The sequence below is a fragment of the Triticum dicoccoides genome, chromosome 5B (genome assembly GCF_002162155.2).
Source record: "Triticum dicoccoides isolate Atlit2015 ecotype Zavitan chromosome 5B, WEW_v2.0, whole genome shotgun sequence".
Taxonomy (NCBI): Eukaryota; Viridiplantae; Streptophyta; class Magnoliopsida; order Poales; family Poaceae; genus Triticum; species Triticum dicoccoides.
Window position 1 is genome coordinate 548,562,002 of NC_041389.1, and position 12,540 is coordinate 548,574,541.

At 47.3% G+C, this 12,540-nt stretch overlaps 1 pseudogene; it reads right to left on the reverse strand.

The window, feature by feature from the left end:
• Nucleotides 1-7,708: 7,708 nt before the first annotated feature.
• On the reverse strand, nt 7,709-12,282 carry LOC119306092 (annotated as a pseudogene).
• Nucleotides 12,283-12,540: the final 258 nt, after the last annotated feature.

The following is a 12,540-nucleotide window of genomic DNA, read 5'->3' on the forward strand; positions in this document are numbered from 1 at the left end:
TGATCGATCAGGCCAAAATCTTTGTTACTAAGCTGTAACTACCTATACCCTATATATAGATGCTGGCAAATGCGAGAAAGTGGTTGCTTTAATTGAACCTTGGTCTACAAGTAGGAACTGTTTCCACGAGGGAAGCACCCACGAATGTTCAATCACGGAAGTAGATGATTATATTGAATAATGCAAAATTTCGAAATTCTAGAAGTGTTTGTGTCGGAGTCAAGAGTCAGTTGGAGTTAACATTTCAGTTGTCCATGTCAGAGTTGGGATGCCACCATCACTGCAAGAACGTCACCTCCCACCGAAAAAAAAACTCTAGATTAGTGAGACATGGGTGAGCATCAAACCTGGATTTCGATCCACTTATGCATCTTTTGTTATCCGAGCGTTCCTTTCACAGAAAGCCTTTTCTTGTACGGAATCAGTCTGATCCTTGAGCTATTCAGTTTTGACCATTAGATGTTTTACTACCCTATATTTTACCTGCTTATTTTGATCTCAGCCAACAACTACAGTTGATTTCTGCTCTAGGCACGACAATTTCTCGTTCAGACATGTGCTTGCTGTGTGAACTTGCAGAGGAAGGCATGCTCTTCGGTCTTCACATCGGTCAACGTGCTTATGGAAACTCAAAACATTACCCGCAAAAAAAAGGAAACTCAAAACGTTGAATGTCACACCCTAGTTTTGTCTGACTGTCATTCTGTCCTAAAGCTTTTTCTTCAAGTGAACAAAAATTTCCATTCTGAGAGCGAGAATGAAGATTCAGTTCATTGGAATGTAATGATGGTTTTGTGATGTTTTCTTTTTATCTTTTGAAAAGGGAATAAACCTGGCCTCTACATCTTGCGATGCACACAACCATTTTATTAACATAATAAATCAAAGTCACTGAGTACCAAAAGGTTTACATAAAGAGAAGACTACAACGGACGGTTATGCTATATTCTTGGTTCTAGTGTTTATAGTTGTTGTTATATGACCTACGGATCTAAATGTAATTATTATTATTATTTTTAGTGTTCACTATATTATTATGATTAATAATGAATAGATAAAAGATAATCATAAATAAAATTTTGTTTTGCAAAGTGACGTGGCTAGCAGCCTATCACTGCCTACCACGAAAGAGAATAAAAACATTGGAATATAACGACTTCCAGCCAACTGATGCACGCGGTTTTGTTTCTCCGAGAGCATGATGGTCTCAACCTATTAGGCAGTTATTAAAGGTATCTTCAACACTGACCCGTAAATTTGCGACAGCATCCGCCCGCAGTCCGCGGATCGGCGGACCAGTCCATGGGCATGAGTGTGGGAGGCGGCCATTCAACTTTGTCCGCGTACATTTCGAACCAAGTTTAAATTAATCGGACGGACTCCATGCAAAACACGGTGAATTTTCATATAAACCGGAGCACATTCATTATAGTTTGGACATTTTTCATATAAACCGGACAAACATTACATTTTGGTTAATTTTATACTAAATCCAATCTAAATGATCGCCGCTGCCCGTTCCTCATGTCTGGCCGTGAGCCCCAAGAACTGAAGCTCCGGCTCTTGCCTTTTACTTCTCCAGTTCCGCCTTGGGGCTCTCCAGCTCCGACTCCGCAGCCTGCGCGGCTAATAGTCCGTTGATTTTCAGCCCGCCAAGCTTGGCTTCAATGGGAGGGGAAGAGCGGTGGCCTTCCAAGGACCCAGCGACAGCGACCTACCATGCACTACTCTTTCCTCGGTGCCGGCGGCACCCTTCGACGTGACGGCTTCATGGTCGTGGCGGTGGGGCACGGCCTTGGCGGAGCCAGCGATGTCCTCCTCCTCGTCGCACTTGCCGAACAACTCGCCCGATGCTTTGTCAATCTCCTTGTAGGCGGTCTATAACTCCGTCTGATATTGGCAGTACTGCCGGCGGTCGCGGCGGATGTCACAAGTAGAGTGGTAGGAGTTGAGCAATCTCGCCTGCTCTGCCACGTGCGCGTCTAGCGCAATGGTCATGCCGGCGGCGAGTTGCTCCTCCGTCTACCGGTGCTCGTCGAGGAGATAGAGGTAGTAGGTTTGGTGGGCCTGCGCATCAGTGGGCACAGGCCTCGCCGATGATGATGCTGCCGACATGCACCAGCGTGGAGGATGGCACCGGCTCATCTTCAGCATCGTCCTCCATTGGGACGTCATTGACCTCTGTCTGTCTGCCGGCCTGGTAGTCGGCAGCAATGGCAGCCATCTTCTTCTCGTCAGACAAGAGGCCGTCCCAAAGAGATTTGGAGCGCGAGGAGGCCATGGTGGGTATTATGCAGAGAGGAGAAAGGGACCGGAGATGGATGACTGCGACTATGGCTGGGGCTGAAGTTTATATAGCGGCCAGATGACAACGGTGGGCGGCAGACGGATGGACGAGTGGCGTCAGAGTAGGTTCCTCGACAACCGAGTATCATAAATTTAGGGCGACGGACCACCGTGGTGTCGAGCAGTCGTGTGCACCAGGAAGCGGCGCAGGCAGTGATTTCTCGACATGGTGCACCACTTTAATGTCGGCGACAGTGAGAGGTCGCATTCGCTCTGGCCGGGCATGAATTCAGCAGTGATGCTCTGGAGTGGCGATGATTGTTTCGCGCGGGCGAGGAAGGGGGTAGGAGGGGTATTTGGTGGGCGAGGGCAGTCAGAAGTGGACGTGGCAGCGGTCTGAACGCCCGCGAATCCTCCTAGTTTATCTATTGTTTACGAGAAAAATGCGTCCGGACCGCCGAGCAGACCGATATAGGTCCGGGTTAGATTGCAAAACACGTCTGAACCGCGTGGTCCGAATTGTATGCGGGTGGTTTGACAGTTCATATTGGAGATGCCCTAAGAGCGAAAGAAAGATAGCTCAACGATGCGCAGTTAGGTGCTAAAAGAGTGGCAGTTCCTAACAGAACCAATTCTGCATCCCCAGAAATTACCTGAACAATCAACAATTCTGGAGGCATTTAGGTAATTTTATTAGTATTGCGAATGCGATAGGATTGCACTATATCTGAAAATCTTGGGGAAGAAGGGAACTCAGACATCCGAGTTTCTCTGGATCGAGTTGCATGCAGCTGTGCCGCACGAGGTCTTGTTCCCACCGCGCCACACGAAGGGGCACAAGAGGACTGTTCCCGCCACCTTTCACCATGCTAGTAGTCAGCGAGATGGATGTAAGGCCGAGCTGGGCGGGGACGATGGGGTCTGGCTAGGAGAGCTCGGTCTACGCGCAGGCGCGCACCCGGAGGAGGTCCTGGTCGAGCGGCGACGGATAGCAACGGAACGCTTCGGCGGCAAAAAGAGCCGCCGCTTCGAAACAGGAGTCGATCCGACTCGGTTGCGCCAGCCGCTTCCCCTGGTCCATCCGCCGCCGCCGCTCCCTTAAAGTAAGTACAATAAGGTGACATAAGCAGGTTATAAGAACTAGAATATTATATTTTTGCTTAGTTGAAGAAGATAGAAAAGGAAAGAGAAAAGAAGCGGGCTTTTAGTTAGGCTAATTCCAATGCATTGGTGCTTACATGAGGTGCTAAGCACATTTAAAACTTTAGCAACTAAAATCCCCAATGCGTAGATGCTTAATTTATTGATGCTAAGCATCCTTCATTTAATAATTTTATAACTAAAGTTCTTCGTGCATTGGTGGGATCCTTCAAATTTAAGTGTTTTACCTAGGTTCTCGCGCTTGGCATTTTTTCTTTCTGGGGTCACCGCACTCATCTCTCTCTTATTAATTACCTTGCCACATCAGACTTTTTGCTTACATGGCAGCCTTAGCACCTGTACAAGGTGGAGCATTGGGAGGGGCCTTAGTAGCCGGCTCTGGCACGAGACCCAAGACGTTTTGTGAGGTTGTAAGGTGGGCCAACTATTGTCTCAAAAAAAAGGTGGGCCGACTTACATAGTACACATATAAAACTTACTAGTATTGTACATGCCCCGGCTATAAGACTGGCTATAAATGACATGACTACTCTTAATTGTTAACCATTGCTATTAGCGCTGAATCCTAAAAAAAAGTTCCTAGCACCCTCGCAAGTCTCCGGCTCCATCATCCTCCTCTTCCCAAGAGCAGGTCGCCGTGTCCGCCACCCCACGGCCCAAACAGCTCGTCCAGATCCTCTCAAATCGTCTGCAAGGAAACTGAAACTGCGCTCTTCTTCGGTCCAAGACGGACCGAGCAGCAGATCAGAGGAAGAAGCAGTAACTCTCAGCCCTGTTGTGTTCGCACAACAACATGCAGACAAACCTCGGCATCGAGCAGGTAATGTATATATAGTTGGATTGCTCTGTAAGGCTGACCTTTGTAGCAGTTACGCCTACAATGTGCTCGATGAATTGCCTTGCCGGCCCTGGGATTTTAATTTGAGATCCCGTACTAGTTACCAATTGTTTTCCTAGGATGATACTGTTGTATTTAGATTCCCAGGTGTGTACTGAATGATTCAGAGTGTGCTTTACTCACTGGATGTAAAAAATTGTTGGACGTTTTCTTTTGCCATGTTATGCTCCGGTTGTCTGCACTTTTTGGCACTTCTTCGTGCAATCTTTAAAGATACTGCTCCACTTTTGGGTCGTGCTCGATCGCCAGCAGGACGAGAGCACCACATATACATAGTTCATTCATTACATAATACTCCTATATTGTTCACTAGATACTACTCCCTCTGTCCCGAAATAAGTGTCTTATGCTTAGTACAACTTTGTACTAGCTCTAATACCGAAAAAGGCTTTCGCCCCGCTTTATAAATAAAGCAAACTGCCAAGGACATACAAACAGAGTCAAGTCCACACACACTCACGCACCCAAGTCTCACGAACAAGTACACAGGTTCTGCTGAGGGCACAGCTCAACAAGCCCAAACAAAAAAAATAAAAAAGGCAGCAAAAGCCGGACAAAGAAGAAGTCTAGTCCGGCTCTGGCGGAGGCGGCGGGGGCGGCGGTGACAGGCGGACGGTCATCGATCGGAGGTCGGTGATGAAGGCTGAGATGGCGTCGCGGTCCGGGGGGCGGCTAAGCGGCCGCCAAAGCTGCAAGAAACCCGAGAGTTTGAAGAGAGTGTCAGTGGACCGACGAAGAGGAGTGCGCTGAATCACGAGCTTATTGCGAACAGTCCAGAGGGTCCAGGCGCTGAATCACTAGCTCTAGTACAAAGTTGAGACACTTATTATGGGACAGAGGAAGTAGTTTGCAAAAACGTTTTATATTGTGGGACGAAGGAAGTAATTTACTTTACCTATATGCTGGTTTACCCATGATGTTATCGTCATGCGCGGGAAAAAGCTTTCATGATGGAAACACAATTAGAGCTTCCAGACAGGGTAACGTAGCTCAGTCAAGCTGAAGGGTTCGGTGGAATGCCTGCATGACCGTTGATTTTGCACAAGTTGCAAAATGATGAGGTAAATTGATGGTGACACCCTCCCTGTTCGTCATACTTTTTGCACAACTTTCATTGTCTATCAGACCTTACCAATCAAGTGGATGCGCCCTTGTATATGTAGTCAAAATACAGAAAATGTACTCAATGGTCCACACTATGGTTGTTGGGGGGAAACTGCAATAGAATCTGCGGTAGAAAAATAGAAAAAGTGCATCTGGACAATCGGATGTGAGATTGATGCCCCAGATTAGAGTGGAGCGATTTGTGCGCACAATTTGGTCCCTCTGTCATCGTCGTTCAAGCCCAAGTCCCTTACGCTGCAGCAGCACAGCCCTCGGATGTTGGCGGTGACGGCAGCCCAGATCCCTCATCAAAGCTGGGCGAGTATGCTGGGTGGAGGTGTTGCCCCCGCATGAAGCACCCTAACTTTGGCCATCTTGTCATTTCGGACATTTTTCTTTTAAACACAGTACGGACGCAAGCGCTCATATACATGCGCATACACTCACCCCTATGAACGTACACACGCACACCCTACCCCTATGAGCACCTCCGAAAGACTGAGCCGGCATATCATCTTGAAACTTACGAAGTCACCGTAGGCACCTCGTCGTCGACGGGAACGTCTCCTCACTGAATGTGCATCGCCAGAAACCCTGAAATAAATCCAGGATAAATGTGAGCACCATGATTTGAACCCTGGTGGGCTGGGGATACCACAGTCCCTCTAACCATCCAACCACAGGATGTTGGTGCAGTCGTGCGCCGGAAATAAGACGTTATTGACATGGTGCAACACCAGGTTTACCAAGACCGGGAACACGTCGTGGACGAAAGCACACGTCTGTGTTACAGCATCGAGCATGCGTAGATGGTAAGAAATCGAGGTCGATGAGGCGCTACGACACAATGCAATGATAGCGCACGTGTTGGGGCGACGGCGGGGAAGACCTCTGGACGCTTGTGGGAACAACGTACCGCGGCGCTATGGCCCAAAGGAGTGACGCAGCAGTAGCGCGTGTGGCTCCAACCGCGGGGATGACCTCGGGCGGCGACGTGGACCTTTTGTTGCGACGCCACGGCCTGAATAAGTGACACATCTGCACCGCACGTGTTGGTGCAGCCATGGGGAGAACCACGGGGTGAGGCAGCGGCTGCCCGTTGCTCGATCGGTGGAGAGGCGCATATACTCGAGGACGATCTTCACGGGAACACGCGGAGGCGCACGCAAACGGCTGGTCAGGTCGACCGCGCGGTGCGGATGGAGCGTATCGTTGGCAGTCGGGTGATCAATCCAAGTCTCATGAGGTCGTGGATGCTGCTCGGTGATGAGTTCAGAATTATGCAGGGTGGTGGAGGAGTCAGAGCAGAACAAGGCAACGACGGCGGCGGGGAACGACGTGCTCATGACACGCGTCCGGCAGGATAGTGGCAGCGCTGGAGTGGCCAACGCAACACGTGAGGTGGTCATATGTACACGGCAGAGGTGGGAGGTGATGGACAAGTCCCGATCGGAGCACGATGACGGTCGGCGTAGAGCGTCGGACGACTAGACGCGCGGAAGATGACCATATCGGGCCGCCGCCGTCACGCGAAGGCACCTAGATGGTGAAGAGGTCAAGCAGACGACGGCCGTTATGGGTCGCTGTGTGGAGCACGAGGCCGCGGTGTCGGAGAAGAGGCTGGGTAGTCCCGCCGATGTCGGAGTAGAGGCGCGTGATGGTCGACGGACGGCGGCGGGCGATGCAAACCTGTCTTACATCTAAAAACCAAAAAGAAACACGATCATGACGACCGGTGTGTGTGTGTGAGAGAGAGAGAGAGAGGAGGGAGGGAGGGAGGGAGGGAGAGAGAGAGAGAGAGAGAGAGAGAGAGAGAGAGAGACAACAAGATCGGCGAATGAACCCGAGGTACAGGTTGCGCGCCCCTGGTGGAGATCATGGAGATCGACTTCCCGAGGGCGGCCCGGTGTGGTAGCAGTGGCGGCTAGAATTTAGGATCGGGATAAGGCTGATACCATGTAATAGTATTAAAGAACAATTGGTGCAATTAATTATTGTATTGCTTGAGTCTCTTGGGTATAAATATAAGACCACATGATCCTTTTGGAGTACAAGACAAACTAGAATAAATACTAGTCTATCCTATATTTCCTAAACAATGACGATACTCGAATAGCCAGAAACGGAATATCATTCAGATCGTGACTACTAAACACACATGATACATAATTATTGTGTCTTGGTCACAAAATTAAGTCACTATTTGGTGTGCCACAGAGTTATGTTATGTACATAAAAACCTAAATAATTAAAAAAAAATCACCGGCCATCTATCTCACTAAGAGCCAAACTATTCACGGAAGTGTGGATATCATTTCTTAATTCATCCACCTCAACATTGCGCCGTGAAAAACAGGCAGGGCGATTGGGGGTTGCAAGTGAGGTGCTTCCATTCTCTAGGACAAACATAACTGATGACATGAGCGGCCTGTCGTCTGGGTTCTCTTGGACACATAAGAGTGCTAGATGAACACAAAGCAAAACTTCTTCTGGTGAAGTATTTTCGATAGATGAGTCTGGTAGTTCCTCGGTCTTCTCTTCGTTCCACATATTCCATGACTAAAACAAGAAAGAACATCATATCATTACTAATTTTATCTCTCAAACAAAAAATTACTTCAGACTTTGATCTATTTTTAGAAATGAAACTTGATAGAAATCTTGTGCGTACTCACATATGCGATGAGGCTAGGGAATCCCATGGTTTGACTATTGGAGTTTCTCATTATACCAGTTACAACCTCCAGTAGTAACACGCCAAAGCTATAGACATCGGACTTGGTAGAGAATAAACCTTCCATTGCATACTCAGGAGCCATGTAGCCACTGCTTGATCACACTAAAATTGTTTGAATTTATCTAACAAGAATTGAACTTACTAATATGAGATTTTTCAGTGAATACTCACTATGTTCCGACTACGCGTTCGGTGTTTGCATTTTGCTGGTTATCACCAATGATCCTCGCCATACCAAAATCTGCTATCTTGGGTTTCATATATGCATCTAGCAAAATATTTCCAGCTTTTAGGTCCCTATGAATTATGGTGAACCTTGAGTCTTCATGAAGATATAGAAGGCCCCCTTGCAACCCCTTTGATTATACTGAACCGTGTTGCCCAATCCAACAACAATTTTCTTGAGTCATCTACAAAGAAACAAATATAAGAAAACTGTAACTTTTGGGTTATCGTAGGAAATTATGGCTTGTTATTAGAATATGTACCAAAAAGGGTAGCATCTAAGCTCTTGTTGGGAAGATACTCATATATCAAGAGCTTTTCATCTCCTTCATCACAACACCCAAGAAGTCGAACCAAATTTCTACGTTGCAATTTTGCAATTAGAATTACTTCGTTCCTGAATTCTGTTGTTCCTTGTTGAGAATCTCTACTTAGCCTCTTGATTGCGACTTCTTGACCACCTAATAGTCCCTAGGGAAACATAGGTAGAGTTTTACATATGAATAAGCCAGTCTCCTAATTTAGAAAGAAGAACATGCACTACATATTGAACAAGCTACCTTGTAAACTTTGCCAAATCCTCCATGTCCAATCTCACATGCTTCAGAGAAACTGTGGGTCGCAAGAACAATTTCTTCTAATCTAACGAACAGAAAATCTTGATCATGAGGAGGGCCTTCTCCGCCATGTTCTTCGGAGGTACTTAGACCATCCAATCTTATATTCTTGTGCTTTCTCCAATTTTTGTTCTTGCCTGCTCCCACAATGTAGTAGTCATTTCCATTCCAATAAGCATACGTACCACAGGCATAAGAAATAAAAAGTTATATGTGACCCCATGATTTTTTTATTGTTTCTATACCCTTTATGAACTCACATAAATTACCCATGAGGTAAGTCGCCGCCATGTTAAAATCATAGACCAGAAAGTATCTCATCACTTGACCTAGAAAATGAGGTCCAAATGTTTGAAAAAGCACACTTAGGATCCCCTTTAGAAGAAAACAGATATGTATGTGTGCGCGCGCACACACACACCCATTATTCCATAGCACCATGACCTAACCTCACTCTGTTTTATAGAACTCCATTGATACAAAGTATATTTAAAGCAAACTTGCTTGAGCATGGGAAGCAACAATCACTATGATCGACGTGTGGAAAATCTTGTAGCTGTTAGTAGGTTGCCAGTTACCGTTACATTGATCCCATGATGTCTAAGCCACACAAAAAAAGAAACCTCAGCTTGAAATATTATTTGCTCTAGTTCACTATTCAAGTGGCTTAGAGGATACTTGAAACAGAGGGCATATTGTGGTAGTAGACGACGAATTCCAAGTTTATGTAGTTAAACTGGCTTTCTCATAAGGACGTCAAATGAAACAAGTTTAAGTAGATTCAACTAAACATACCTTTGCATTTTAACCATGCAAGAGAGATGCATACGAGTACGAGAAAACTACTGCTTAGAACTGGCAGCATAATCCTAACTGCATTGCCTTTTGGTCTTTTACCTGTGCCGTACATACATATACCATAAAAGAAAATGAGAATGATTGATACATCTAGAAGTATATTAGCAAAGATAAAAACAGCAGTAAAAATGGTAAAACTAGTAGTAGCAAGAGAAAAAATGAAAGTTTTTTGCCACCTGCTGCATCTATAGCTGCAGGTCGAAGATAGAGCATCTCTCCACCGTTCTCGCATAATTTTCCCGTGTCAATCAAATTCCCAGCCCACAGCAAGCACATTGTCGCAGCTCCTCCGGACATGCTGCTGCTGACGTTGCGATGCACATACCACACACAGGAGCAGTTGCGGTTGCGCTCTGCCTGACACTCCTCAGACGTACTTCTGCCCCCTCCGACGAGCGCAAATTTATCTGGTGACTTCATCCCCAACACGGCCAAGTAGCGACTGCTGCACCCGTGCAGCAGCTCCTTCCGCCGGCACCCCGCCAAGAACCTGCCACTGGTCCACTCCTCCTTGTTTGCTGGCTCGAAGCCATCTAGGCACTTGCAAGTTGGGATCGGCACCACTGTCTCGTCGCAGTAGCCATACGGGCCACAGTATCCATAGCGATTGCATTCAGCAGACCAGATCGAAACGACAACCCAGATCGATGACCTGTTGCTCTAGATCTCAATCAGAAACTGATCAGAATAGGTCAACACCATCCTTGTGGGTGGGGCACCATCAGAGAGGCTATATGTGACATAGATCTCATCACCGTTGTCGATGATGGCCATGTACATGATAAGATCACTAACGTTCATTGCCCCTACTAGCTGTTGTTTGCTAAAGCTAAACACTTGGTTCCCCGTCCATGGGTTGCTACGGATCATAAAGCTCTCCCCGTCCCTTAGGAATGCTTGGAGGGGTGTGTCTGGGCCGCCACCGAAGGAGAAGCGCCCCGGTGAAGGGTCGCCGGGGCCCTTCCAGGATACTAGACGATCACCAGTGTCGCCCGGTCTGTATTTGATTCGGGACTTCATGCTGGGGAGGACCGTGTCCGTGGGGTGGTCGAAGCTCTGCCAGTCTGCCACAACGTGGTACCGTTTGCCGACCGGATGACGAGGTTGCCGGTGTTCAAAAGCACCGCCGTTGAGGTAGACGAGCCAATGGTTGTGGTTATGTTGGCCGTTGTCCAAAGGACACGGCCGTCATTATTACCTTCGGAGATAACGAGATTGGAGGTGTTGGTGAGGGAGAGCATCGGTGCAGAGGAAGTGTTATTGGAGATTGGGGTTTCACGGTTGGCAACCCAAACAACTGTGAGCTCAGATATGTTGTTGTACCATATGCCAAGGTACAGCTTGGCTGGAGTGGAGTTGGAGGGGTTGAAGAAGCCCAAGGCGAACATGCCACCCTCAGAGACGATGGTTGTGCCAGGGATAGCGGCTTACCGGCGACAAGGCGGTCGTCGGAAGCACTCAACGGCAGGAACATAATGATCAGGGCCGTGGTGTAGCGGAGGAAAGCTGGCGAATCCATTGATCGGTCAGCCAAAATCTTAATCACTAAGCTGTAAGCCTATAACTAGCTATAGGCTATATGTATATCCTGCTAAATGGAGAAAGCACTGGCGTGGAACCTTGATCTTACAAAGGACAAAATGCTCGCAGAAACGCAGCATCCACGAATGTCCAATTGCGGAGGCTGAAGATTAACTAATGCAAAGTTGCCCAGTTTTAGAAGAGTTGGTTTTCGAAGTCTGCGTGCGTTGGGATTTATAATTCAGCTTCCCACGTCGGAGTTAGGGTGCCAACATCAGTGCTAACTACTCTCTCCGTCCCAAACTAAATGTCTCAACCTTAGTACTATAACTTTGTACTATTTGTACTGGAATTAGTATAAAATTGAGACATTTATTTTTGATCGTAGGGAGTACTATATAGATAGATTTGTTTATCATTGTTCTTTAGGTCACCGTGGTTGCCGAGAGCATTGATTCCCACAAAAAGGCTACATTAGCGAGACACACCGGTCGAGCTTAAAATTATATTTCGGAACGTGGTGGGCGTGAGTACAATTATACTGGGTCATAGTCATACTGACCCGGCCTGAGATTAGTTGTACCCATCTAACCAATTATATATCGATTTTCGACTAGTGAATCAGTTACTGAGGCATTAAACAATACTGACCCGGCCTGGGTCATATACTCAGATGGCCGCGCGGTTGAATCCCTGTATTTCAATTGTTGGACAAACTTGTCTACACGCCGATGTACGATCCACTGGACGTTGGTGTTGCCAGTGGAGAGCAGCTTGCCGGGGACCAGCCGGTCGTCGGACATGCTCAATGGCTGGAGGATTAGAAGGATCAGAACTGCAGTGCGGGTGAAGCATGGGTGAGCCGGCCAATCCATCTGTAGCCAGTAGGCTATTGGTGCTGCTACAATGGTGAGCTTTCATCGAGCATCGGTCACAAGCAAAACAAAAAAATTGCTCCAACGAATCGTTCCGTTCAGCATCTGTCCACATGTCGAATAAGATGATTCAATGATGCAAAGTTTTTTGGAGTCACGGTAGATTAGCTTGGAGTGGTTGAGAGTGCGTTGGATGGAGTTGACTTCTCAGCTGTTCACGTCGGAGTTGGGATGCCATCGTCACTTGCTTACCAGTCA